Raw genomic sequence first — 27,893 nt, forward strand, 5'->3', positions numbered from 1 at the left:
AACATGCCTCTGATTACTCCAAACGTGGATACCATTCATGGAAAGGCAGTTGCATTTTAGTCATTCCTGCTGTTATAGTATTTTCTTACAAAAAAATAAAAATAAAATAAAATAATAATAATAAACAATTGTATTCATTATTTCTGCCCCCAGATGACAAAGATCATGTGAGCCAGGCAGAGGTGAGGGAGCTGCCCGCAGGCTCCTCTCTCATAGCTCCTGGCTGTGGGTGCCCCACAGCCCAGGGATGCATACAGCACAGCTCTACAAAGACCTGCAAGTCATGGTAGCTGCTCACTGGTCACTGACTGCACTGTGTCGTGGTCTTCTGTTCAGCATCATCACAGATGAGGAAATAGTTTTACATCAAATAAGCTGACTGAGTTAGACCATAAGAAGGAAAGATGTGCTAGCCTGTTTTATCTTTTTGACGAAAAAATAAAACAACTGCCTTGCTGTCCTTTTTTTCATTAATATATGTATTGAAAGATTTTACTTTTCAAATAATTTAATTGTACGTACATAAACATAAAAATGCTACTAGTGAACAAAATGTCAAAAGAAGTATTTTCCCCATGCATACAAAAATTCAGAGCCATTTCTTGAATTCAAAGCCACGTGAGAACCAATAAAAGATATCTGGAAGGCAGCAAATGCAATTACTTCTTAACATCCCTTCCTCTGGCTCCAAATGTCAAAGATACATAGAGACAAATGTTTAAATTAACTGAGAAATATTTTCACTTGTTCTGAAATATTAACTTTTAGACCTTTACTCGTTCTCTTATTATATTATTATCTTATTTGTTTGGAAGATCTGGAAAAGACATTTTTACAATCAAAACTTTCAGATCTTAAGTAATATATTCTAGGCAGGAGCTGTCACTATGTATTAGCCTGACTATGATAGTGTTATTCAACTAGTGATCTGAAGCGTGATATTATTCAACTGCTTTCCTATTAGTGAATTTAATTGTGCTCAAAGTCATGAGGCAGTTGGGTAATTCAGACACTTTGATAATGCTGTAAAATAATTCATATTTTATTCAGTTTTTATGAGATCACTTGTCTTTTATAGCTGATAAAAACTTGGGATTTCTTTTTTTTGCAAGAACTCTTGATATTAAAAAACAGGACAAATATATATTTTCAAGATTGAGAAGTAAAATTTTTATAATTTCTTGAAGAGTAAAAGCATGCAAATTATGTACAAATTAATAAAACTGTATATATTCTGCTACAACCATAGCTTTATCCGTAATGTTTGAAAATCTATGCCCGCCAAAGAGTAAATAACACAATTTCACTCTTTCCTGAAAATTGAGTAAAATGCTGTGAACACATAATTTCATAGAATCACAGAATAGTTTGGGTTGAAAGGGACCTTAAAGCCCAGCCAGTTCCAACACCCTACCATGGACAGGGTTGCTACCCACCAGATCAGGCTGCCCAGGGCCTCATCCAACCTGGCTTTGAACACCTCCAGGGATGGGTCATCCCCAGCTTCTCTGGACAGCCTGTGCCTCACAACACTCACAGTGAAAAAACTTACCTTCTTTGTCTGAAATCATTCCCCCTTAGTCTTATCAGTATCAGACCCTGTAAAATGTCCATCTCCATGTTGTCTATAAGCTTCCTTTCCTTCTGTGCATCATTTTGGCATATGGCAGTTCCAAGAAAACAGGGAATGGTCTTTCAGAAGGTCTGGAAACTTGTTCACAACTACAACTTAAACGTAAGATATAAATATCTGTGCAAAATGACAGCATGCCAGCATGCTTCTCCCTGGCTCTTTTTTTGTTAAAAAAAAAACAACTTTTTTTTTTTTTTTTTTTTTTTTTTTTTCTGCAGATGCTTTCACAATTAAAGAGAGATTCCTGTGCTAAGAAAGCATATGCTACAGGCTCTCTCATCTCTCTTTCCTTATTTCCTCTGTTCCAGAATGTGGAATATCTGTTTTCCTCTTTCTGTCCCTGCATAACAGTTGGTGGGAGATCATCTCTTCCACGATTTTTGTCTGCCAGATGCCTTCTGACCAGGCCTTTTGAGGTAATGAAAGTCCTCCACTAAGGCAGCTATTTATTAGTTACCGCCTAAAATCTGAAGTTAAAACAGAGATAGAGTTTGATCTACATCAAAGATTCCCAGATCTGGTGGGAAGAGCACAATCAAAAGCAATGGCCTTCCTAATTTTCATAAGCCACAATTACAACTGCAATTCCCAGGTGTTGTAGGTAGCAGCAGTACCTCTAATGCTGATCACTTTCAGGTAATTACAGAAATCTGGAGTGAAGCTGGCCCACCCTCAAGGTGCCCATCACCCCTGTACTCACACACACTGCTGCTGTCCTCTCACTTGCATTTCAAATTTAAAAATCTTCCCTAGGTTCTTGTACACATATTATGCAGAAAATTGGGTATAACTTCTAAATTCTTCCTTTGAACAAAGACAGAGCAAATGTCTTTTGTGCAGAGCTCCTGCCTAAATCAGACTAAGGAAGACATCTTGAGATTACAAATACAATTATTGTAGTCTTGGAAAAATCCTGTATCAGACCTATAAATGAAGTTTTATCTGCTTTGTTATGGTTTTATACCTATTCCTCTAGTTTTATGAATCTATACAGAGGCTTGGGTAGATCACAGAATCACAGAATCACTAAGGTTGGAAAAGACCCATAGTCTTTTCCCAGTCCAAACATCCACCCAGTCCAAACATCCACCCATCACCAATGGTTCTCACTAAACCATGTCCCTCAACACAACGTCCAAACATTCCTTGAACACCTCCAGGGTCGGTGACTCTACCACTTCTCTAGGCAGCTCATTCCAGTGCCTGACCACCCTCTCAGAGAAGTAGTATTTTCTAACGTCCAGCCTGAACCTTCCCTGGCACAGCTTGAAGCCTTCCCTCTAGTCCTATCACTAGTCACACGAGAGATGAGGCCGACCCCCAGTTCACTACAACCTCCCTTCAGGTAGTTATAGAGAGCAATAAGGTCTCCCCTGAGCCTCCTCTCCAGACTGAACAATCCCAGCTCCTTCAGCTGCTCCTCATAACGCCTGTGCTCCAGAACCCTCACCAGCCTTGTTGCCCTTCTCTGGACACGCTCCAGGGCCTCGATGTCATTCTTACAAGGAGGGCCCCAAAACTGGACACAGTACTCAAGGTGCGGCCTCACCAGTGCTAAGTACAGGGGGACAATTACTTCCCTGTTCCTGCTCATAACACTATTTCTGATACAAGCCAGGATGCCATTGGCCTTCTTGGCCACCTGGGCACACTGCTGGCTCATGTTCAGTCTAGCATCAATCAATATCCCTAGGTCCATTTCCTCTACACAGTCTTCCAGCCACTTTGACCCAAGCTTGTAGCATTGCCTGGGGTTGTTGTGGCCAAAGTGTAGGAGCCGGTGTTTGGTCTTGTTGAACCTCATCCCATTGGCTTCAGCCCAGCTATCCAGCCTGTCCGGATCCCTCTGTAGGGCCTCGCTACCCTCAGGCAGATTGACAGTTCCAGCCAACTTGGTGTCATCTGCAAACTTACTGAGGGTGCACTCAATGCCCTCATCCAGGCCATCAGTAAAGATATTGAAGAGGACAAGCCCCAGCACCAACCCCTGGGGAACACCACTCGTGACTGGTCACCAGCTGGATTTAACTCCATTCACCACCACAATCTGGGCCTAGCCCTCCAGCCAGTTCCTTACCCAGCCAAGAGTGTACCTGTCCAAGCCACAGACTGCCAGCTTCTGCAGGAGAATACTGTGGGAGACAGTGTCAAAGGCTTTGCTGAAGTCTAGGTAGACTGCAACAACAGCCTTTCCCTCATCCACCAGATGGGTCACTAGATTATAGAAGGACATCAGGTTGGTCAAGCAGGACCTGCCCTTCGTGAACCCATGCTGGCTAGGCCTGATCCCCCAGTTGTCCCGCACATGCTGCATCATCTCCCTCAAGACAATCTGCTCCATAATCTTCCCCAGCACCGAGGTCAGGCTAACAGGCCTGTAGTTCCCCGGATCCTCCCTGCAGCCCTTCTTGTAGATGGGAGTCACATTGGCAAGCCTCCAGTCTTCCGGGACCTCACCAGTCAACAAGGAGCGCTGATACATGATGGAAAGCGGCTCGGCTATCACCTCTGCCAGTTCCCTTAGCACTCTCGGGTGAGTCTCATCTGGCCCCATGGACTTATGGCAGTCCAGTTGGAATAGTTGGTCTCTGACTGTTTCCTTCTGAATCGTGGGGGGTATAGTTCCTTTTTACCTCAGCAGCCAGGTTGAGTTCAAGCTGGGTTTTTGCCTTTCTGATTTTCTCCCTGCACATCTTAACAACTTCCCAGTATTCTTTCTGAGTTGCCTGTCCCTTCTTCCACAGGAGGTTTTCTCCTGGAGCCTCAAGAATAGCTCCCTATTCATCCACGCCAGTCTTCTTCCGTACCGGCTCATTTTGCAGCTCAGGGAGACAACCTGCTCCTGCGCCTTCCCTCTTGAAGAGCAACCAGCCATCTTGGATCCCTTTACTCTCTAAGACTGAATCCCAGGAGACTCCCCCTACTAGTCTTCTGAACAATTCCAAGTCCACCCTCCAGAAATCCAAGGTAGCAGTTTTGCTGTTCCCCCTCCTGACTCCACCAAGAATTGAGAACTCTACCATGTCATGGTCACTCTGTCCAAGACAGCCCCCAACCTCCACACCTCCCACTAGACCTTCTCTGTTTGTGAACAGCAGGTCTAATGGGGCAGCTCCTCTCGTAGGTTCTCTCACCAGCTGCATCAAGAAGTTATCCTCCATACATTCCAGAAACCTACTAGACTGCTTCTTCTGTGCTAGATCATAACAAGAACACCCAAACAAAGGCCTCCTATTCAGTTCCTGTATGCAGTGTACAAACACTGACTTTGCTTCTTTGCACTAATTGGCTCCATGTTTTCAACATCAGGTATTTGTTTCCTGGGAGTAATTATCCACAAATCTGCCAAAACTGTGGAAAGTGAGAATGTTCTGATGCTTCAAGGTAAACCTGGAATTTATTTATTTATTTATTAAAAACTGTGAGCCTTTAATCTAGTACACTAGTACTGGTGGAAATATGGTGGTAGGGAAAGCTTAGAAATTAACAACAGATTAGTTAATTAGCTCTTTGAACAGGGTTAATCATTAAGTTATTTTTCCATGTTCTGGCTATGGTTTAGCATTATAAACTCCAAGAAACAGGTAATCATTTCCATGGCACTAATCTCAACTCAAAGAATTGTATTAGGGTCCTCTGTAATGCTTCTGTGCAAGTGATTTTATATTACAGCATGAAAGTTTTGTGTGTTCTTTCCTGGCTCAGCTGCAGTTTGTATTCAAGAGGAGGAATTCCTGAGGCTGCTATCCCTTTGTCCTGGTTGTAGAAGACGTAATGTAGCATGTGAATTTTTTTCCCACAACTTTCAGAATTTCTCAGATGGTCATAAGTAATGACCTTACCTGTGAGTAAACCAAGATGAAGGAACAGTGTACAGTTCTTTTGCCTCTACATCTCCTATCTTGTTAAAGTTTTGAAGGTAATTCTTCATGATTTAGGTATAATGTGAGTCACAATAATTGTGCTCTTCATTTGATTTCTGTAGCACATAATAATTAGGTTTATAATAATTTCTGTGCCCTGTGATTATAACTGACAAACATAGATGCCTTACTTCCATTCTATCCTCAATCCTATCATGTCTTGTTAAATTTGACATGCCTGCTCTTGCTAAAATAATGGAATTTCCACTTTTACTAGTAGAATGAACTTTTGAAAGTGTTTAATCATAGATGTTGTGCTCTGGAGGACCTTCAGAACTCAACTAATTTGGAAAGTTGATATTCTGAAGGTAAAATAGCAACTTAGTTATTAAAGGAAATTATCTGTACAGAAGGAGAAAAAGCTTTAAGTCTTTTCCTTCAGAATCTCAAGTGGTTAATGCATGATGCTGCATGAATCAGAAGGATTCATTTGATTCCCAAGCTGACCTCTTCCAGAAAATTTAATTTCTCCATCTCAAACATATTATTTTTCTCTGATGCAAAAAAGCACCTATCTGAATCTTATTCTGCCCCTTTTAAAATTAGTCACCCTTTTGTTACATTAATCTTTTAAAGTAAATGGAAGGATTAGTGTTTGAACACAATACAAAGCCAAGTCTGAATACAAAATAATTGTGGACGCTGACGGTGTTTTAGTATTTATTATACTGGGCTACAGATAAGTTTTTTTACTTCATTTAGTCTCTGATTTTGGTTTGGATCCCACAGGTCAAGAATTAAAACAAGTATTCTGTTTATAGACTTAGTAGAGATCGAGGTTATATAGTAATTACATCTCAGAATAGCAGATAAGATTTTATGCCTAGCAAGACTGATAGTTGTAAGGATTCATGTGGCTAATTCACTAATGATAATTCTAAAATATAAATGTCTAATTTAAGTGAAGACTGAGACAACTTTGGCTCTCATTCCTTCCAGAAAAGTAGTGGTTATGTTACATAAATCACTCCAGAGGCAAACTGGAGCCAAGACCAGAATCTTCTCTTTGCTTTATTCAGTTTTCAAGAAAATGGATCTAAACTAGTAAGTTAAAAACTAAGAAATATTTTTAACTGTCAGTGATACGTTATGTCTTAGCACACCTTTGCAAAACTAATTCCAAATGATGGTCTTTCTAATGTAATGCTTAAAAAGAAGGAATTTTAAGTAGGCACTTTTAATTCTGTTTGATATGAAATTATAGATTTTAAGATTTTTTTTATATTCATATATTTGGGCTTGACTGTAAATGGTTTTCTATTTCTGGTATATCAGCCCTTGACAATAATCTATTTGATTTCATACTGTTTTCCTCTTTCATGTGTTAGGGAAGTGAATACCTATTTCACCAGTTCCGTTTTCACTATGATTTTAATAGATATTAATTATAGTGGCTTTATTAGAATTTTGAAAGTCTACTCTTTATGCACAACATGGGTTGTTATTTACAAGCTTGCAGAGCTTTCTGTAAATAACTAGAAAAAAAAGCATTTAAATCACAAACTGAATGAAATTCAGTTGAACTTCCCACAAATTTGTTTAGCAAATCTTTAATCTTTTAAGGACATTAGAAGATCTTTGTTTTGACAAAGAAAAATCACAAAAAAACCTTCTGATTTGTTTCAATCTGTCCTCAGTATTTAGTCTGTCAGACTAAATAGTGTTGCATTTTGTCCGTTAAAGAGCTACATTTCTGTTCCCTCCAATGTTGAAAAAGACTTTTTCATTCAAATCTAAGTCAGTTCACACTAGACTGTGCATTTATACTAACGCATACATCTGCTGGCATATCAGTTGTCAGAATGCACTGCTACTTTAGAGATCAAATTAAAAAAAAAAGGGGGGGGGGGATTGTAGGAAAAATAGACAGAAAGGTCAGGAAATAATCACATGATAAAAATTTTCAATCTGAATTAATAAAATGATAGTGAATTGTGAGCTTACTCACAAAAGCTGTATACATTTTATTGTAAATTTATTGTAAATGTAGAAAAAAAAAATCTAATCATTTGGTAGATCTGTTACCAAAGAATGAGTATTCTTAGCAGAATGATGATGTATAGTCGTACAGAAATTATAAACAGTTCAACATTTTAATGAACTGCACTGGAAGTTGTTTGGCTCTAATAATACAGTTGAATATTATTCTTACTGATGCACGCAACTTAAAGACAAGAAAGATGTTAAAGAATAGCAATAGAATTGAACATTTCAGTTGGAAGGGACCTACAAAACTCATCTAGTCCAACTGCCTGACCACTTCAAGGCTAACCAAAAAATTAAAGCATATCAAGTTTGAAAGGCATTATCCAAATGCCTCTTGAACACTGACAGGCATGGGTTACTAAGCTCCTCCCTAGGAAGCCTGTTCTAGTGTTTGACCATCCTCACAGTAAATAAATTCTTCCTAATATCCAGTCTGAAACTCCCATGGTGCAGCTTTGTTTTGTTCTCATGGATCCTCTCATCAGTTACCAGGGAGATCTGTTCCTCCCTCTCCATTTCCCCACCTCAGGAAGTTATAGAAATTACAGAGGTCATGTCTTAGCTCCCAGTTTTCTGGTACCAGGAAACTTGCTGAGGATGAATTCCACTAGTGCATCTAGATCACTGAGTAAAATGTTGATCAATACCATCCATAGTACTGAGTCCCGGTGGACACCACTAGTGACAGTCCACATGCCAGATGTTGTTCCATTCACTGCAACCCATTGAACTCTGCTGCTAAGCAAGCTCATCACCCAGAATTGTGTGATAGAAGGATACCGTGAGGGACTGTAGCAGAGGCCTTACTAAAGCTAAAATGCAATCATAGAAGAAGATATATTAACTGAGGCAGGGCATTCTCTTCATGAACCCAGGTTGACTATGCTTGATTATAGTTCTGTTCTTTAACAGCTTTCCAGTGGCACCCAGGACAATCTCCATTCATTTTTCCAGGTACTGAGGTTAGACTGTCTTCACTTAAATGTAAAAAGTATGGTTCCTGCCAGTTCTATCAGTGAAGATGTCTGCATATGGCCTGCTGAAAAAATCTTCTTTAAATATTAGAGAACACCTTAACAGAAGAAAGTATATGAGAAGTTATAAAAACATTTTGAAGGTGATGTGAGGCACTGAGTGTTGCAGTCAGCAGTTTACTAAGGCATAACTTAAACAGCAGAAATAGTTGATTCAAATGTGACATGGACTACTCATTATTAAAAATTAGCAAATAATACCAATTTCATTCATTTGCCCAATAGCATTCTGGAACAAATATTAATAATACTAATACCTCTTTTATCTAAAGAGATTCCATTTGTGAAGTTGCTTGATTGCTTTTTCAGAGCTCTTAGAAGGGCGATGTAAATTTAGGATATCTATGAACATTTATTTCAGACAAATATGCTTAAATTCATACATCATATTCTGAGCTATATTATTAATTGAAAAGCTGCTAGTACTCAGATAAATGATATCTTTTTCTATAATCATGTACACTGAAATCTTTCTAAGATAGATGGCGTGTGAAACGGTCCCTTTTGTGTATTGTTCCAAGCCCAGCACAATCAGTAAAATATTATTTCTAAATGGTTGTCCCCGAGTTCAGCATTGGAGGAATAAACAATCCAAAGAAACACTAACCTGTTTCCAAGAAAAGAGAGAACTGCTCTGTTACATCTAACTTGTTTATATAAACAAATCACCATTACAAGCATGGTCAGAGCAATCAACCATCATGACTATAGCCTCTCAGGGATAAGGGTGAGATCTGTGATCACTGAACTCTCTAGCTTAATCACCTAGATTGCTCTGTGCCCTCTGGCTAATCGTATTATGCTAGTTTCATCTCAGCCTACTAGATTATTTCACAGCTGCAGAAGGCAGTGGTGGGATAGCTGTTCTGTTTCCTTCCAGACTCAAGGGAAATAATAAGTAGATAATTGTGGTCAAAGCCTTTTAAAAAATAAGTTTGTTTTTGATAGTAAAGTGAAGATATAGCATGACATGAAGCTGAGATGGTGACATTCATTTCTAGAGGTGAGGAGTGGAAGTGATAATGTCAGTATGAGTGATATTTCTCTGTGTTGATGTTCAAAGTCTCCCAGTAAAATTCTCAAAAAGACATCACAGAAATATTCATCTTTGCCAAGGCCTTTCACAATGGGGGAATGAAAGAAAGATCAGAAGCATTGGTCTTTCTGATGAGATTACTTATTCCTTCATCAGAGGAATTCCTCCTCCGCCTCCCAAACTCCATCAGCGCTGGACAACATGTACAGTTAGGAAGACATGTCTACCACACTTGCATATAAACTACTATCAAAAGTAATGGCTTGTAAATGCAAGTGTTTCCCCACTACAGCCAGAGGGATTTTGATAATGAAGCATTTTCTTCTACAGGCATTTAAAGGATATGCTGTGATAAAAGATGGGCAACCAGGAGTATGAATTTTGTCTTAGTTTCCTGAAAAAAAAAATAATAGTTTGGAGGACTTGATTCTGCAGCTTTTTCTTATTTTCCTCCACTTAAATAGCATATCTCAACTTTCCTCAGTATCAGTTATCTCTCCAGTTCATTTGGGAGTAATCAAAGGAGACTTTTCTGAGGACTTCTCTTCCTGGACCCTTTTAGGAAAGGCAATTTGTTAGCTTTATAGGTCTACATTCCAAGAACTCACAGGAATACTCCAAAGAAGTCTAGGATCTACGTAAACAAGCTCCACTGATTATATTTGTTCCTTCATTTTACCATTGCTAAAGATGTTTTATCAACATGATAACTTATAGAATAGTATGGTCAATTGATAAAAATCTGCTTTACATGAAATACCGAGGAATTAGCATATAAATAGCTTTTTATATTTAAATGCCCTGTGGGTGAATGTAATCCAATATCCCCCAGAAATCAAAATTCTGAACTGTCTCATTTAAAGTTTTCCTGCTAAAAATAAGGTGAAGGTGGACAGCTTTTGATTAGCATGACATTCCTTTCTGGAAAGCGCTTACAAGACCAGCAAATCACAATTCAATTAAACTGTGCCCTGTATAGTGCTTTCCCTGTATTCTTTGCAGTTTCTTTTTCCGGCATTCACACTTACCCTATTTTTTTCTTGATTCATTTGGCAAGACTTTGCATGTAACGTCCCACAAGAGAGACAAATGAGAAGCATTTTAAAAACTTGATTGCAGATCTTGCTGCTTAAGATACAGGAATTATCCCATGCCTGCCATTATGTCAGCTGGCTCTTTAACAATGACATAAAGAAGTAACAATTAGTCTGTATTTACATTTCTCTAGTGGCATTGTTTGCTCCCCTATAATTAAAGGATCTGCCAGCTTTTCAATTATGAACTACTATTTTTAGGGCAGTTAGAATTTAACACGTAAACTCACATGAGGGCTTTTCAAGTAGTGAAGCCCCATCCACTGTGAGCATGGCTATGCAGATGACAACCTGATTAATGCCAGGAGACTGCTGCCTGACCAGCCAAGTTCTTGGGAAGCTGTGGTAGCTCTGGATCATGATTTAACCAAAGTGAGTTGCACTTAATGTACTGCTACACATACTACAACCCTTTCACAGCTAGTGGTCACTCTTTCGCATGGCAGATAGGGTGCTTGTGCACTGTCAGGGACATATGTCTTCTTGCTTCTCACAGTCTCTTCTTCAGCTTGTACCCTTTCACCTTGAGCTGCAAACTATTCAGTTTAAATTTGTAAGGCATATGAATGTGCACATATACTTACCTTGAATTAAGTATTCTATAACACATTCCTCTTGAAGAGTGATCTATGCAGCAGCTGTTTCTTTCCTACCCAGAAGCAGCCACAGCCTACAGATATGACCAAGTAAAGCCCCACATGCTGAAACGCTGCATCCACTGCAGGAACTTCCTCAGTTGTATCTTGCAGATCTTTGATTTCCTAGCCATCTGACCAAAACTAGTTATCATGGTAGGCTCTGGGTTATCCTTCAGATCTAACGTGGATTTATTCATAGACTGTATTAAAATGTATTTTAATCATTAACATTGATTTTCAGAAAAAAAATATTTCTGAAATGTTGTAGGAAGCAAATATAAGTTCACGTTTTTAAAGGGTATGCTGGAAGATGTATTTATATGCTGACTCACCGATGACAGGTAAAAAAGAAAGGTGGCATAACAATTTGTATGAGATACATCATAGCAAATACATAGAATGTGCAGGGTTTGTTTTTATTTCAGCATCACAGGATAATTTGAGAAAAGTATTCATGACAAAGCTAATCTCACCAGGGCAATTACTTTAATGGAAAATGACCATTATGTACAAATTTTTAAACTAAATGAAATCATATCAGTTGAATTAATGTCCTGAAAATGTTTAGGTGTCACACAGTAAATCTAAATGAAAAACCAGTAGCCAAGGAGAGATCCTAGGAAGTTTCCATCAAGGTGTTTTCTAAAATGGATCACATTCAGCATCTTGGTTGATTATCCAGAGGATATATGCTTTTCAGTGAGCAGGTGAGAAATTTATTTCCTAAATACTGTTAACACACAGGAGTGTAAGGAGCTGGTCTCCCAGGAACTCTCATTCTGAGTCATTCTCAAGGTTGTGCTGAAGTCCCAGTACAGTGCCAGTGCTCACTGGAAAATAAATCAGAAGAGAATCAGCGATGGGATTCAGTCCTTCTTCTGCCAAAAGTATTTGAAATGACCTCGGTTGGATGAGGTGGAAGATGATGTAGGAGTGGATAGTGAGGTCTTGTCACCATCTGTGGTGGGATTCTGGTTCCTGTGGACAGGCAAAAGCAAGCAGGACTGGGTACATGCATCTCCCTCAGTATGTCTTTTGCTGTGGAAGGGATGATTGCAGAAAGAAAGCAGAAAAGTGAAGTAATGTATATTTATTTGTCAACTAATGAATTGCATACAATTTCTCTTTGTTCAGCTTCATTAGGCCATTAGATACTAGGGTCTGTGATGCACCCTGCATGGATTCTTTTAAATGGATGCAAAGCATGACATACATCTTTAATCTCTGAGTCTATATTAATGCTTTTTTCACTAGGTATGTGCTGTGTGTACTGGGAACACTCAAGCTTTGATTAAACTAAATTCAATCCCCGAGACTTTCTAATGAACTGTAAAAACTCACTCTAATTTACATTCAAACATCACTATGCTCTCCATACTGTAATTATATTAGTAATGATCTTTCTGAAGGCTCCTTAAGTTTTATAGGACTTTTACTTGTAATTATAAAAATATGGAAAAGAGGTAAGGGACAGAAAATATGGGAATAAGAAAGGATAGAAATTAAAAAAAAAAAAAAGACAGCTAGGAGAGAACAGAAGAGAATCTGAAAGGACATCAAGAGCAGAGGGAACTGCAGTAGCATTGCAATGTAATAAAATTCTAAAGCCTTGTCAAAACCACTTTCTTGCATAGGTAAATTAAAATATCAGAAAAAAAAGCCAGAAAAATAATATTGTTTTATGAAAGTAACAACATTTCTATTTCAAATTCAGGTCATGAGAGAATAAATGTAGAGTGTTTTGTTTTCTTTTCTTTTCCACCCTGTTCTGTGAGCCGTATGAATGCTATGTTTTAGAATCTACAAGGATTTAAGTTCTAGCTGGCTATAAAATTACCTCAATTTTAAGTCAAGCTCCTGGGATAGGTTTAAAATGCTAACCTGTTGCAGTTCTTTTTTTTCCTCACAGCTTTTGATGAACAATTTCTCATGCTCATTTCAATGAGAAACAATGTCAAAGTGTTCAAAAAACAAGCATTTCAACTCTAAACATATCCCTGAAGATATCACTGATATTTGAGCAATTTTTTATCCAGTTAGGAATTGAACTGTAATTCTTTGTGGTTTTTAAATCAAAAATTGTATACAAATAGTAACAGCTATTATGGCATCTTGGCAGATTAATATAGTATGTCACATCATATTTGTGTCATGTGGTACAACATACAATACACACAGAGTTTCACTGTTATTTAAAATTTTTCTAGTGCTTTATGATGCTCATTGCACTGCAGAAACAGGGGTTAAATATTAACAAAATTGCCAGAATAGTAGTCTTTTCCAGATCGTTGTCAAGTAATAGGATAAAAATTCCATACACAGTATTAATTTTTATTTTTTCCCCTCTCCTCCAGAATGTTCTCTTTCCTTTTTTAATGTTTATTTAAACACACACAGATTAGGCTATATTTTGAAATGGATTTTCTTATTCTGTAGTTTTATCCTACCCAAGACTTCTGGAGTAGCTGTCTTAAAAAATATTTTTCTGAATTAACATTTGGGGGTTGTTTTCCTGTAAACCCTTTGTAAGTATGACATGAATACTGTCGTAACAAACAGATAAACTAAATCAGTGATAAGAAAAAAAATATTGTATTTTGATATATATATTTTTTTTTCCTGAGGGATTAAACAAACCATTTACTGATATTATTATGCTCTGGGTGGTTTGCTCTGTTAATTCCTATTACCATTTACCAGGAAACAAAGCAACTCTTGAAGATCGACAGATCCTACTTCCTCAAATTCTTTATTGCATTTTCATTTTCTTAAACCTCGTCAGAGAAAAGGGATTTTATTTTTATGACAGTAAGATAGAATAAGGAAAAACATTCAAAGTCTCAGCAGGGATTTAAGAAGAAGTTGTCACAGTCAAAGGGACTGACAAAGAAAATGAACATAGCTACAGAATTTTTGATGGATGAGAAGATGAACATATGAAATGGGAAGACAATGTAAATAATTAACAATAACTTGTCTGTAAATAATGTGTGGCTGAAATATAAGATAGGCTTCTACCCTCAGGCACTTACAAGTTTTAATACATGGGGCTGCAAATATTGGTAAATAAAAAGTTCAGGGAGAATGATTATCACCATACGGCATCTAGTTAGAAGCTCGCTTATTGAAAATACCATTACGTTTTCAGCTGCATTTAAAAAAATGAAAACTGAGTAAACTGAGTACAAATGCTCAGTAAAAGATATGAGGGAGAGCACAATGTTAAAAGGCCAGCCATAAACATTTGTAGGAAAAAGGGACTTGGTGATAGCTAAGGAACTGTCTTGCTCCAATTTATAGGAGGGAGAGAAGGTTCTTTGAAATATGTATGCCCGGCGTGAGATTAAGAAACAACGGTTCAAATGGTTGGTCCGACCAGTTTATTACAAATGTTAATAAGGGAGATGAAGAAAGGGGAGGACGGACACTATTAAGGATTGGGGTGATGGGGAAGGGAAGGCGAGCGATAGAAATGATAGAAAGAGGCAAGAATTGCGTAAAGCGGGGATAGTCACCACCAGGATCCAGCAGCAGTCCTGTTGCACGACGTTCCGACGGTCCGAGGCCGAAGGGCAGGAGCAGCGAGGCCGGTCTTGGGCAACGAGAGGGTGCAGGTCAGGGAGGAAGCAGCAGGTCTCAGGTAGCAGGCCCAGTGAAGTCCATCAGCAAATGGTCCGTAGAGAAGGATCTGAAGGCAGAAAGCTTGTGTGGTGGTGAGAGATCAGCCTCCGTGTTGCGGTGAGAGATCAGCCTCCACGTTGCGGTGAGAGATCAGCCTCCACCGTTGTGGTGAAGGATCAGATGGCAGAGAACCCCTCAAGTCTGTGGTGGTGAGAGATAAGCCTCTACCATCGCCATGGTTGTTGGACCCTCTTTTATCCTCCATTTTCTCCTGCCTACGTGACATTCCTGGGTGCTTGAGCAAGAGTCCTGTGCATACCTCCTGAGATGGCCATCTTCCTCGAGATAAGTCCACACAAAAAGACCGTTTCCCGGACATTAGCAGCAGCTTATCTCTCTCTCGTTGCCCCTGGCCTTGTCCATCTGTGCTCCTTAGAGGATTTCACAATCCTTAGCCAGGACCTGTCCATCAGTGCACCTCATGACAAAAGATTTCTCTACCTTTGCCCAGGACTTGCCTGGACTTGTTCCTCAGCAAACTTTGAGTCAATGATATAAAAGAATAGTCTCTTACAGGAAGGTAGTACCAGCACTAGGAGGTGGTTTTAGGAAAGACTGCCAGAGGAAAGTATTTCATTTAGGTTTTTTTTTTTTTTTTTGTGTGTGTGTGTGTGTGTGTGTGTGTGTGTTGTGGAAAGAGGAAATGAATTGCAGGAAAACTGAAAGCACAGTTTCAGAGAAAATTAGTTGTTCGCTGTTGTGGTTAGAGAAGAAACCAGAGCAAGAGCTCATTGAAGAGCTGATACAGCAATAGGACTGGAAGATTGTGCTTTGCTGCAAACAAATGGATGATCTTGAGTTAAAGAACAGATGTCTGAAGTCAGAGGTAGTAAAGGGTGGACAAGACTGCAATTACTATCTGTGAGGAACGATTCTGGATGCAGTTGCATTTATTCAGGTCTCTGTTATATATGTCTGTATTTACATCCAATGCATCTTCACCAAAAAGAATGAAAGCACGTGGGTAGAAGTGTCTCTTTATAAAGGACTTTTATAAAAATTCTAATTTAGTTTTCTTTATGCTATAAGGAACTGAAGAATGCTATAATCTGGATAAAGAACTGGGAGAAATTTATACACTTTGTAATGAGGAGACTATTAGAAGCTAGGGAAGAAAAAGGTTAAATTAATTTAATGTTGCGCAGAGGTAAAATATTAATAATAATAATATGACTTAAAAAATCCAGATTATGTTACCTCTGTGAATAATTAAGTGAAAAAATGAAGAATAATAAGATTCTTCTGCTTTGAGTATACATTTCTGTTTCATGTATAGTTAAGAACGATGAAGTTATATTTAAGTATAAATAATAACAATTCCTAAATGCTTTTCAATGTCACTTTAACTTAGTGTTGGAAATTTACCTGTTGAAGTCCAGGGAAGACTGCAGCAATAGATGCCTTTTCTTCAACTCCACTGAAGTCATTTACAGCAGTCTCTACAATTGACTTCATTTCTTTAAGGCACAACAGTGTCCTTTTTATAGCTATTGGTTTACGTCATTGTGTAACTCTGTAATGTCATGTGGAAGGATAAATAGCAACATGCACTTTCATTGAGGCCAAAATAAATAGTAGTTGCTGGCAGATGCATTTAGTGCATCCTTATTCTTATTTCTTTGGGAATGAAGATGAAACTCCTTGTCTAAACAATTAATAAAATATTTAAAAGAAGAGTAGCAAGAACACTATCCTAAAATCCACATACCAACAGAAATCAAATTTTTGTACAAATACAAATTAGTTTCAGAGACATCCATATTTCATGAACAAATATCAGTAGTTTTTTATACTGATATGCAGTGTTTTATGGTTTGAATACTAAGAGCAGAAAAATAATTTGAATTGGCAGCAACAACTTCTACCTTCAGCATAGGTGGATTTGGTAAAACCTCAAAGTCCAGACCTATGATTATCTTGAGATCTTAGCGGCATTGCGTAAGAGACCAAGAACATAGATCAGGACTTAAAACAAGGCCTTAATCAGAGGGTTTTTAAAAATAAAGCTCTTAATGAGTGAAATCAGGGAAAAATTAGATGTTCTATTAAAGTAAGTATAGGTCAGCGGCAAGTTGAAAAAAATACCTTGTTCTTCAGGTATTTGGAAGATTTTTCAAACTTTATCTATAGTAGTGGATACCACCCAAAAAGCATCTTATGACAGTAATGCTTTGAAACTCCTGATTTTTTTCTTCACACTGTAGAGAGCTAAAGAATGGTATATTTCACATAAGAAAATGATAAATTCAGTACTTGAATTCAATCATTCAAGATTGAAGATAATGATTTTTTATGGTGCTGTGGTCCAAAGTGCATGACTTAATGACTGAAATGGTCAAACAAAACACTGAGGGAGAGAAAGACTACTGCAAAATAAATAAATAAATATATATATATATATATATTTTTTTTTTGAGCCAAACAACCAACCCCAAATCACCCAGCTCTAAGAGGAGGATATGTAATGGATTTTATGAATGGTAGATTTCAGATCTCAGGTGTGGTAGGCATGAGTGAGGGTCCTTAGTGCTCTGTGTGCAGAAAACATTGCAAACTGTATCTGGGACTTGAAAATGAAATCCTTAAAAAGAGGCTCAAACTGCATAGCAAAGGCAAGATTTGTATTTTCAAGAACAAAATTAGAACTGTGATGGACTGTTTGTTGTAAAACATATGCTAGTGTTGGTAGATGGAGGAAAGCAGCACCTCAGCTTAGAGGAATTCTGATCAGAAAGAATGAATGGATGATTCTGCAATGCAGAGTATGTTTGTAAAGTATACAGGACATAAAAGTTCTAAAAATGTTGGAAAGGCATTGTTGTGTTAGAAGCTGTACTATTAGTAGCAAAAGAATAGTCAGAAATGCTGGAAGATAAATCAGTAAGTTCTGGTGATCTTCTGCCTACCAAATAAAAATATAAGTAGACGAAAGATAAGTATCCAGTTAAAAATTATATCAGATTTAATAATACCAATAAACATTGAAAAATAGTACTTCCAGCTAGCTTTTTCATGGTATTTTCCTAGTAGGTGGTCCTAATATTCTTCTTATACATGATTGTTTCAAAGCAAGGGAAGTGACACTGCAATTATTTTTCAGAAAGACAACAACTTAGAGAAAAAAAAAAAAAAGCAGCTTCAAAGAATACAACCTTAGGCTGCCTTAGGTGGGAAGAACATGTATAAACAATGTTAAACACAGAACTGTTCTGGTTTTCTACACTTCTAAACACAATAAATCTTCTGAAAAAACCATTTCCAGAATTCTTCTAAATAGAGGAGGCAGTGGTTTAGACTACTCGTGGACAAGCTGTGTCCACTGGGATGTTTCAACAGAACAAAGTCCATGTAAGATTTTGAAGGGCATGGGCCATCCCAACCAATCACAAAATTGGTCTTGACTACAGCTTCCAGGCTACTTGTTCTAGTCAGCATGGGCCTGTGTACGTTACTAAAGCCTACTCAAGCTGTGCTTGTGTTAATTACTTGTATGTTAGTCACTATTTTTTAAATTTGTTAGTGCTTTTTCCCAAGCAGTGCTCTAAGCATGACTGTGAGTTAATTTAATATCTTAAGTCATTGTCATGCTAGTACAATAAATAATAATATAATTTTTCATTTTAAATTCTAAATATTTTTTAACCTTTTTCTTCCTGTTTAATGGTGGGTTCCCGTTTGTTTAAAACTGCATTTTGTAATGCTCAGTAATGGGAAAACTCTGGCAGACTCCCACCCTTTATTCTGAAAATAAGCTTACAAAAATCTTTGTTTCTTTTTAGCTCTTAGGCAAGTATCTTTGCCAAGGCATGAAATGGAGTCAGAAAGACTTATTTCCCGGTAAGCTACAATACCATTGAGACTGACATTGTGTTTTAAGTGCATATCTCAGGGCTGCTGGGGGGACAAATGGATCATGATGTGGTTTTTATGCTTTCTTTGTTGGTTTATGGATTTGTTCTGGAGCAAGGCAACCCATATTCTAAGTCAAATTATCAGTCCAACTGAGAGCACCAAATATCTCTGAGAGACCAAGTTTGAATAAGATTCTAATATAATCTAGGTATAATAGCCCAGTCAGAGCATATATTGCAAGCATCTTGCCTGTGAGGTTTGATTTATAGATTCAAGCTAAAGAAAATTGTGCACATAATAAAGTATATGTAATAAATAGTGTAATATTTGTGTAAATCAGTTTTTGCTAGATACATTTTTACATCTCCATCTTTAGGTATTATGTGAATTCTTTGCCCTGTCTTAAAACTAATTAAAAAACCCTGCTCAAATTGTAGTTTAAATCAGAAAGACATTCCATCTTTATCTATACAGCAATGACTGAATAGCAACAAGAAAAGTATAAAATCAGAAAGACATTGCATCTTTGAAGTTTATATGTTACTATTGTATGTGTGACTAATTTGATATGACTCAGACTCCTCATAAAAAGATTTGTCATTCTGTCAATTGCATTTCAGTTGCATTAAGTGATAAAGCTGGTAAACTCTCTATTAATGGTTGGAAAGAACATGTGATTGTGTCACATGTTGTCTGAATTCTGGAAATACTGGCTAAGAATTTTTTCATATGTTTATAGTGGGTTAAATGGAGTGATAAATATCTCTGATTTCAAAATTTCAGTTTCAGAAAGATTTAAAACATAGAGTTGCTCCATAAATTCTCAAGTATAACATAAGCTGGGTGCAAGATGACTTTTTGAAATGAAGACTTCAAACTGGGAAAACAATAATTATAGTTACTGCCTTTTGTAAATAAGCCATGCAAAAGACAAGCAAGTAGAAGACTGCTAGATTAGTTGAAGCTTATGCCAGATATTTTTTAACCAACCTTTTTCCTCTGAACTAGTTCAAGATAAAAATGATCTTTAAAGTCAACCTTATTCACATCATGCATTTCTACATAATTCAAATTAAAAACACAAAATATAATGAAATGGCTGTTTTTTAGAGAATTTTTGTGATCGCAAATTCCAAATTATTCCATAACATTTAACTGGGTTAACCGAATAACTGAAATTTTGCTTAGGTAACCATCTGAAAACAGGTTTTGCAGTATGGAGAGTGACGGGCTGGAAAGATCTAAAATGATGGAGAAAAGATAGAGGAATGTACTGTGCCTTCGTGGTGCTTTTGTCAAATAATTCTCTAGAACCATTATACCAATTGTACAATATCAATACAAAAAAATATTCAAATTTAAAAAATTGTTATACTGACTATAAGTATATTATTAGAATATAATCAGGCAATAGGAGGAAATGATAGTGCCCTCAAAAGCTGACATACCTAGTGTCTAAAGAAATCCCTGAGTAACTGATTCAACAATACTTATTCATTTTGTGTAAGATGCTACTTTGGTCAATTGACCTCATCAAAGCCAGATCAGTGATTAAAACTGTGCTTACATATGAATGTTTCTTGCTGCCGGTATATTCTTTGGAAAATTATTGTGTTTAGGGGTCATACTTGATGTGAATGTAATTGAAATTACAACATAGTAAATAAAGCCCATGGCCCCAAGTAGGCAGCAATTAGGTAGGGAAAAGGAAGACTGGATATGAAACTGAGGCTTGGCTAGGAAGGCAAGTAAAATGCCCCTGTGACTTTGAGACATAAGGGATCTACTCAGAGGGTTAAAGACTGTTCTAAATCCCCACACCTCAGAAGGCTGGTAAGGGAGAGTCTCCTTCTTCATGTCTGTGAATAACAGAAAGACCTATTTTGATGTATTAATCTGAGATTGATCAGGAACCTGTTTTTTAAATACTCATCTGTATATACCTTGCAATGATTTTGTTTATTTGACTGCACAATTCAGATGCCTTAGAAGAATGGAAAAGAAAAAAAAAAAAGTCATTATTGGCAACAACAACTTACACAACTGACTACCAACAAAGCTTTGATTTCTTAAAAAAAAAAACAAAAAAACAAAAAAAACAACACAACAGAACAGGTTATGAACTTGAAAAATCTATGCATTATTTTATAATGTGGAATATGCTCACATGCAAAATAGTTTGTTCATAGTGAAAACAGCTGGATTCTTTTGGGGAAAAAAAAAAAAAAAAAACAGAGGCACCTTTCATGAAACAGAGGAAAACATTTATCCTCTTGCTCAATTTCCTTTCAATCATGCGATTTTTATCATAAATAGACACGCTCGTGGTATGAAGAGACCTTGAGTATGATACTTTACTGCTTTGATATAACACAAGAGATAGGAAGGTTTCTGTACTGTTACACTGAACATTTTAATGGCTTTTGACTGTTAATCTGTTTTTTGCTCTCCCTTCTTTCTCTAGAAATTTTAAATATATTCCCTGATTTTACAGAATTTTTTATATATGACTTGAGCTATTCAAGATTTCTGCTTGTGCTCACTTACTAATTGCAGTAACCGTAAAAATCTCTTACTAACTGCAAATTAGCTATCATTGTACTCCGTTGTTAGAAATTACTGAAGCATTACTCAATGTATGAGATCTGCAAGGATATAATCTTAAATACTTTAAAGAAGTTATAACCAGTCCAGTAGCATTCATCATAACGTGTACTCATCAGGTAGCTTATTTCACTATCTGTTACATTTATTCTCTTCCTATAAATCTACGTAAGTAATTACTGTATCTTTAAACTGTAGCATATACCATTTCATAGCAGCCCATTTACACACTTCCAAAAGCAGAAATGCTGCAGATCTGCATTTATGATTTATAACTTCATTCATAGCAATGATGGGATAATGGTTCAATTTAAAGTCACCTATCGAAACAATAACTGACATGTTTCATATGGCAAAATCTTGTCCTGACAACACAAACTGCCTGGAAAAATGATGAATTGTTACTCTGCAATAAGCAGAACTATAACCTAGAGTTCACTGCCCGCAGTTTAATTAGGCAGTCAGAGATCCATCAGTGAACTTGGACTCTGATTCTTTGGAAAGAAATATATATCAGATCATATATCAGGTCACTGGTAGGTGGGTGTTTGGTTTCTTTTTTTTTTTAACCTCACCTGTATTGGGTAAAGGATTGGTTCATAAAATTTGGATGGATTTAATAAAATGCATTGAAGAGAAATAGATGAAAAGATTAGTAGAAATATTCCTGTCTGCCTTAATAACTACATAAAAAAAGACAAAAACTTCCCTGTTATGAGAATTTGCATCAGGGGGACAAAACTGCTTGAACTGATAAGAGATGTGAAGAAATAGTAAATCAGCAAACACATCATATAGTGAAAGAAATGAAATGAAATGAGTGAAATGAAGAGTCTGGATTGCTGAGTTGTTATATGATTTGTTTTAATAATGCAGAGACGTTATCCAGTGGGGGTAGCACAGGTTTGAAACTGCTGCTAATGAATTTTTCAAGTGATTTCTAGCTTAAATACTCTTGGATATAAATTTTTTGACTTTGCATTTTAAGATATTTCAAAGTTATTTCCAGAGTAATGGGTGAAGGAGACAACTGTTTGTTCTTAGCAACATTTAGGTCTGTGTTTCAGCTTAAGGTCCTTTGCCTTTAAGGCCACTATCACGTGCCATGAAAGGTGAGAAAGAAAAAAAAATGGCCAAAAGTTGTGAGAGCTAAATGAAAATATTTACAGAAAGTATTTCAAAATCAGAATTAAAAAGGAAGGCATTTGTGTATTTTTCCTGCGTAAAACTGGAAAACAATTTTTGGACATTTGAAGCTAAGTGTAAATATGAAAGCTTTCTTTCCATAGAGGCAGTATGAATTTCTAGAGAAAGAAGGGAAAGCAAAAGACAGATTAACAGTCAAAAGCCATTAAAATGTTCCTTCCTCACAGTCAGTATGAGCACGCAAATGCTCAGCTCCGCTTAGTGGGAACTGTGTGTGCAATGCATTCTTTGAATAGTACAGTTCAAAGGTCAATGCCAGATCAAATCAATGTATTTACATTCTTTTACAAAAGATTTAAAGGCAGTCTTAAAATTTCATGAGTTTGAAATTCAACAGACTTCTTACCTCTACTTATCTCTACTCAGAAGCTTGTCTTCTGGGAATTCATAGCGAGAAGTTTGGTGTCTGTTCTAGGTTAATGTAGTGTTCCTCAACTCTCTTTATCAGATATTGCTAGTTTACAGTTGTTTCTGATTTCTATTCTATTTCTATTCTATTTCTATTTCTATTCTATTCCTATTGTTTCTGATTACTATTGATAGTAGTCTACATGCCAAGTTCCTCCACACTCAGTAGGACAGACAACTCAATGGATCAAGTCTCCTTCTAGGGAATGATTTCCCTCTTCTAGATACCTAGTGATGTTGAATCTTTGTTACAAGTAAAATGATGCATCTCTCTGCCAGTCCTTCTGACTGCTTCAGTTTCATGTTATTCATTTGAAGACTATTCTGGTGTGTCTCACTCCAATTTATAGGAGGGAGAGGAGGTTCTTTGAAATATGTATACCCGGCGTGAGATTAAGAAACAGTGGTCCAGATGTTGGTCTGACCAGTTTATTACAAATGTTAATAAGGGAGGTAGGGAAAGGGGAGGATGGACACCATTATGGATTGAGGTAATGGGGAAGGGAAGAAAGGCGATAGAAAAGGTAGAAAATAGAAGCAAGGAGTCTTTATGGGTACAAATTAGGGTGATGGGGAAGGGAAGAAGGGCAGCAGAAAAGATAGGAAATAGGAGCAAGGAGTCTCTAAAGGAAGTAAGAGGGAGATAGTCACCACATGGGTCCAGCGTGGTTCATGGTTCAGTTGTTGCTCTCCAGTAGAGGTGGGCTGTTGGGCATTGTTCCGTTGATGAGGACGGTGACCACCATGACGACGATGACGATCATTGCAATGGCAGCACAAACTTATTTATAAGTCCAAAGTGGTTGAGTCAGCCTTTTGGAGTGACAGTTTCTGGCTTTTGGATCTCAGCAGGAATTCCTTTTGTTCCTATCTTCCTGGCCTTGCCAGCAGATAAGAGGGAGTATGGAGACGCCAACTAGTATCTTGCCTTCAAAAGATACGATGGTATCATCCCCCCATCTCCCATAGCAGACAGGAGTAATTTGGTCACAGAACAGATCTTCCGCCAGTAAACAGTCCAGTAAACAGTCCTGAGCACTCCCTTAACTCTTGAGCCAAAGGCAAACAGCTCGAAAGGAATGCTTTCAAATGTAAATTGTCCAGACAGTGGTGTTGATTGCCACACAGCAGCACCCACCTCTCATCTCCTAGAATCTTATCACAAGAAATACCTCAGGCAGCAAGCTTTGAGCCAGAAAACAAAGAAGGATTCATACATGGTGCCTTATTTTTTGGCGACAAAAGATGGTGGTGGGAAGGCACTGGTATGACAGGTTATGGGCAGAAAGAAGACAGTGGATGGCAAGTCTGGCTCAGCTCCAGTGCAGCTAGCTGCTTGATGTAGCACCACTACAGTGATCTGATTTGATGGCAATCCTTGTTAAATAGAAGGTTTTCTTGCTTGTCATTTCAAGTAGAGCTTACTAAAATTTTATCAGATGGAGTGTTTTTCAGTAAGAAGTTGCTGATTCATTTAAAGTGATATGTTGTGTAGAAACATGGCAAACGCAAAAAAAATTTCATCAAAAAATAAGAATGTTCCATTTTAACTTTTCTGAGTGGAGCAGTAGAATTTTCTGTTTCAGAAAACAGTTTCTTTGCAATTTTATTAACTCTATGAAATACTAAGGCTAAGGTTCCTTTGCTTGAAGGTATAAAAACTGTAACTGCCATGTAACGCTTTGTTTGCTAGCAATGAGATTTTTGTGTGTTCAAATATTTTATTTCATTAGAAGTATCTGCCTTTGTTCCCATTTAAAAATCTCACAATTATTCTTCACACAGAAATTAAGTTTCTTTTTTTTTTTTTTTTTGTTCTTAGCTCTGTAATTAATCCTTGAAAATACTGTTGAAATAGATTTTTGCCTTCTATTATTTACACATTTTATGTTTCCCAGTGTGTTCAATGCTGTTTGTGAACTACAAAATGTTTTTTTGGTTATTCTTGAAATATCCGAAGTTTAGCCTCTTAAACATAATAGATTCACAGTAGTTTCACTCTGGAAGTTACTTTAAGGTTTATTTTTATTTCTATGAGGTAGCGGCTCTCCTCATGGTAGCCCTCCTGCTGAAGATCCATTGTACTTGAACTGGAGTCTTGTTCTTGGTAAGATGCTTTTAGAGGTGATACACTTAGTGTGGCTGCATGTTAAAAGCATTTACTCCACAAACAGAAAAATTAGGAGCATACCTAAAGAAAACAGAAGGGAATGTTCAGCTTTCTGAGCACAGACTATGGGCTCAACTGTTATGCTACAGCAGAAGTCACTGCAAAGTCAGCGTTTGCCAGTGCTTACTACATTCTAATCAGTAAAATAGCTGACTACATGGTAAACAGTATATACTAACTGAAGGACAGTCTTTCCATTGAGATGAAGATCTGGAAGGGCAGCAATAGTTATTCTTTCTTTCTCGGAGGAGGAAAAAGATGTAATCTAAGCTACAGATTCTTCTCACTTCCCTCTCTTCGACTAGCATATTGCTCCAAGGACATTACAGAGATGGGCTCCATAAGCCATGGTATCAATTGCCAGGCATGCTGTGGAGGTATTGAATGCATCATTTGCTTACTTATGGCACCTATTTGGGTGTCTGGAGAGGAACTGTACCATTCTCAGTTTTCTCAGGGGAGCTATAGTTCTTTTACTCTTTGAATAGTACAGCATAACCCTCACTTCAGTATTATGAAAACTAATAGTTAACTCAAAAATAGAGATTATGCCTTATCAAATGCAGTCATTTCTATTAATCTATGAATTTTCAAAGAGGATTCTGGTTCTGGCTGTAACTACAAATTTTTTTCCATCTGTTTTTACTTCCAGCCAAGCATTGCTGGCAACAAGAAACGTCCTTATTAACCACAGTTTTCAATGAAGGATTTTCATTGATCTGTGAGGTATTTTTTACTTTGATTGACAGAGAATGCCATATTTAGCCTATTCCCCAAGCGTCTCTACATAATCTGTATAATCATTTGTCATACTTTCTTTTATTGAATAAACTAATAACAAGAATAAAATAGACACATTTAGCTTAAGATTTCTTTTCAAAAATGACAGTTCTTAGCCTTTCTGCTTTCTTTAAAATGTCCTGCCATTTCCTGATTCTTTTTAAACAAATCACTGAATATACTGCACCACAGCTGTTTGTTCATGTCAGAAAAAATTACTTGATGGACTTTCCATTAGCCTGGTGATACTTAAAGGAAATACTCTAAAAATGTCTTTAAAAAGAAGGAAATGTTTAAAATATTATTGTTCTTTCTTTTTGCAAATAATTAGAGAGAAAAAGTGTTATCTGAAAGCATCGCTATGCCAGTGGAGTCATACTTAAATAATATTAAGCGTCAAATGAGACTGTACAAGATAATTGTGCAATTTTAGACTGGTAATATGGTCTATGGTTTTGTATGTAAGTGTTTAGAAGAACAGGTTCTAACACTAAGTTGCTAGACCCTCAGTGATAATTGCACTTTAATTCCTATTAAGAAATGTGAATTTTCAATTTTTTGTGTTTGTCATAATAATCATTAGTAGACTATTTATAAAATAAGCTTCTGTTGCTGTCATTTATGATAATTTGGATGCATGAGGCTTAGTCATGCAATCTACTCATGTAAGTCCCATCATTTGCTTTGAGTTTGAATATCAAAGAAAAGAAAATGCGGGTGTTGTTTGTCTTTTTTTTCAACAGTTTGAACCTACAAAAATATCCCAATATCAAATAATTAGACTGATTGTGAAGTTAACATCTTCTAAAGTGACTTTTATTATCTTATCCTTTAATCACTTTCAAATATATTTTGCCACTATCTTTTGTTGCATGGTTATAACCCAGGCAATGAAATCAATTAGGAAATTAGTGAGGCCACTCCCCCTCAATTTGATCTGCTGTGTGTCAAATTTATAGCGAATATTGCTTCACAGGCAAGTGATGGATTAAAGTCTATGGAAATGCAGCTCAGCTAGTGATGCTCAATTCAAAGATACATGAATAGTTATAAGACACCTTTTTAATTAATTTATCAAATGTACTAATACAGTGAAGTTCTGGAAGTTAATAAATGAAATATTTAAATAATTATGTTTATTTTTATATATTTTGCTTTGCTTCAATGTGAATTAACAACATAGCACGTCATTCATTATTATGGATATTGTTCTTTCAGTGTGCACTTGCATCCCAGAAGGCCAATCGTATCCTTGTTTCCATCAGAAGATGCATACCCGGCAGAGTGAGGAAGTTGATTGTTCCCCTCTATTCTGCCCTTGTGAGGCCCCGTCTAGAGTACTGTGTCCAGGTCTGGGGCCTCCAATACAGGAAAGATATGGAGGTTTTGGAGAGGCTCCAGAGAAGGGCTACAAAGATGATCCAAGGACTGGAGCACTTCTCTTATGAAGACAGGCTGAAGAAACTGATCTTGTTCATCCTGGAAAAGAGAAAACTGCAGGGAGACCTCATTGCAGCCTTCCAGTATTTAGAGGGAGTTTATAAACATTAAGGAAATCAACTTTTTATATGGGTAGATAGTAATATGACAAAAGGGAAGGCTTTCAAGCTAAAGAGAGGAAGATTTAGATTAGATGTCAAGGGGAAGTTCTTTATTGAGAGAGTGGTGAGGTGCAGGAACAGGTTGCCCAGAGAGGTTGTGGATGCCCCTTCCCTGGAGGTGTTCAAGGCCAGGTTGCATGTGGCTCTGGACAATCTGGTCCAGTATTTGATTGAGGGTCTGGCAAGTCTGCCTGTGTCAGGGGAGTGGAAAGTGATGACCCTTGATGTTCCTTCCAGCCCAAGCCAC

The 27,893-nt window shown here is 37.2% G+C and overlaps 3 long non-coding RNA genes across 6 annotated transcripts in view; 2 read left to right on the top strand and 1 right to left on the bottom strand.

Annotated features, from left to right (window-relative positions):
• LOC112532358 overlaps positions 1 to 2,532 on the top strand; it is a 47,724-nt gene extending 45,192 nt beyond the window's left edge. Inside the window, exon 6 of the long non-coding RNA XR_005859504.2 lies at positions 1,942 to 2,532. This is a non-coding gene — a long non-coding RNA (uncharacterized LOC112532358). The remainder of the gene's footprint in view (positions 1 to 1,941) is intronic.
• A 1,595-nt stretch (positions 2,533 to 4,127) lies between these two features.
• On the top strand, positions 4,128 to 27,383 carry LOC112532359. The gene is made up of 4 exons (XR_003075023.2): positions 4,128 to 4,166; positions 4,378 to 4,600; positions 4,943 to 5,017; positions 27,264 to 27,383. It is a non-coding gene; the product is annotated as an uncharacterized LOC112532359 (long non-coding RNA).
• The window catches only part of LOC101750095, a 76,475-nt gene continuing 72,900 nt past the window's right edge, over positions 24,319 to 27,893 (bottom strand). Inside the window, exons 4-5 of one of the 4 annotated variants that reach the window (XR_005859505.2) lie at positions 27,322 to 27,524; positions 24,319 to 25,286 (exon numbers count right to left, since the gene is read on the bottom strand). This is a non-coding gene — a long non-coding RNA (uncharacterized LOC101750095). Of the gene's footprint in view, positions 25,287 to 27,089; positions 27,540 to 27,893 lie in introns of those variants that run through there. The other 3 variants (XR_006939199.1, XR_001466297.4, XR_005859506.2) reach the window with 3 other exon arrangements.

Source organism: Gallus gallus, chromosome 4 (assembly GCF_016699485.2).
Source record: "Gallus gallus isolate bGalGal1 chromosome 4, bGalGal1.mat.broiler.GRCg7b, whole genome shotgun sequence".
In the NCBI taxonomy this organism is placed as follows: Eukaryota; Metazoa; Chordata; class Aves; order Galliformes; family Phasianidae; genus Gallus; species Gallus gallus.